Here is a 2,175-nt window from a genome sequence, read left to right on the forward strand (position 1 = left end):
AAAAGGTAGAGTATTCATTCACTTCCATTCTGTCCGTCATTCTTATGGATGTGTCATTGTCTAAAACAAATATTGGGGACAGCATGTCTGAGCCCTTGAGGACGATGTACAGCTTACAGGATCAATTCCTTGCAGCATCCCAAGCCATTCAGACTTGGGTTTCCCAAAGTGCATTAAGAACATCTTAAGATCACTTTAAATATGCATGCAAGTGATGCATACAGATGCATCATTCAAATTAAAAGCACTTAAAGAAAAATATATATTCTGAATCGTTTACTCACCCTTGTGTGTTTTTTTTTCCCTTGGGAAAGTGACTTTTGTTTTTTTATTGTATAATGACTTAAATTTCAGTATGTGGAACACAAAAGAAGATATTTTATGCTCTCCATTAAGTTTCATTGAATAGACAAAAATGACATAAGAGTGAGTAAATAGTGATTTTAAGTGAACTATCCCTTTAAATTTAATTTATAGATGTACATCTTCCTTAAGGAGCTCTATAGATTGACTCACTTGTGACAATATGACAATATAACTTTGTTGACCTGATTTATATTGTAACATTTGTATTGTAACAAGGTTGCAAAAGATAATTGCGTCTTTTTTCCTCACAATTATGAATGGCAAAACATAAACTCGCAATTCTAAGAAAAAAAATGTCTGAATATTCCATTTTTTTCCCTCACAATTCTGAGTTTACAGCTTGTAAAAAAAGGTAATTGTGACTTTTTCGTCTAATTGTGAGTTTATATCTGACAATTCTGACGTTTCTTCTCAGGACGGTGGGAAAAAAGTTGCAGTTACCCCTTTTATTTTTTTATCCAATGGCCCAACAAGCTTCCATAGACATTCATACTGTATATCAGAATATAATAATGATGCCTGGTTCACAGGTCAAGAGGGCAGTAGGTGGAGTTGACTAGCAGATAATAAATTCACTCGGTTAACAAAAGGTTGTAGGTTCATATCCCAGAAGGATCGATCCGTGAATAAACACTGTGTCCTTGAGCGAGACACTTAACCTCTGTGTACTCCACAAGGACTGTCACTGTAGTAAGTGTACTGGTGGTCACTTCAGATAAATGACTAAATGACAACTGACTCCTGAACCAAGTGTGTTTCATATCCCTAAATGTTGGGAAACAGGAGACTCTGAATTGATTCCAGTAGATATTGATGCTAGCATGTTGCTAAGCTACACTCTAAAAAATGCGTGGAAAACATGGGTCAAATATGGACTAACCCAACTGTTGGGTTAAAAAGCTAATTTAAAAATGTAACCAAAATTGAACCCAACAGTTGGGTTAGTCCATATTTGACCCATGTTTTCCACGCATTTTTTAGAGTGTAGCTTAGCAACATGCTAGCATCAATATCTACTGGAATCAATTCAGAGTCTCCTGTTTCCCAACATTTAGGGATATGAAACACACTTGGTTCAGGAGTCAGTTGTCATTTAGTCATTTATCTGAAGTGACCACCAGTACACTTACTACAGTGACAGTCCCTGTGGAGTACACAGAGGTTAAGTGTCTCGCTCAAGGACACAGTGTTTATTCACGGATCGATCCTTCTGGGATATGAACCTACAACCTTTTGTTAACCGAGTGAATTTATTATCTGCTAGTCAACTCCACCTACTGCCCTCTTGACCTGTGAACCAGGCATCATTATTATATTCTGATATACAGTATGAATGTCTATGGAAGCTTGTTGGACCATTGGATAAAAAAATAAAAGGGGTAACTGCAACTTTTTTCCCACCGTCCTGAGAAGAAACGTCAGAATTGTCAGATATAAACTCACAATTAGACGAAAAAGTCACAATTACCTTTTTTTACAAGCTGTAAACTCAGAATTGTGAGGGAAAAAAATGGAATATTCAGACATTTTTTTTCTTAGAATTGCGAGTTTATGTTTTGCCATTCATAATTGTGAGGAAAAAAGACGCAATTATCTTTTGCAACCTTGTTACAATACAAATGTTACAATATAAATCAGGTCAACAAAGTTATATTGTCATATTGTCACAAGTGAGTCAATCTATAGAGCTCCTTAAGGAAGATGTACATCTATAAATTAAATTTAAAGGGATAGTTCACTTAAAATCACTATTTACTCACTCTTATGTCATTTTTGTCTATTCAATGAAACTTAATGGAGAGCATAAAA

The sequence above is a fragment of the Sinocyclocheilus grahami genome, unplaced genomic scaffold, assembly GCF_001515645.1.
Source record: "Sinocyclocheilus grahami isolate Dianchi unplaced genomic scaffold, SAMN03320097.WGS_v1.1 scaffold999.1, whole genome shotgun sequence".
Taxonomy (NCBI): Eukaryota; Metazoa; Chordata; class Actinopteri; order Cypriniformes; family Cyprinidae; genus Sinocyclocheilus; species Sinocyclocheilus grahami.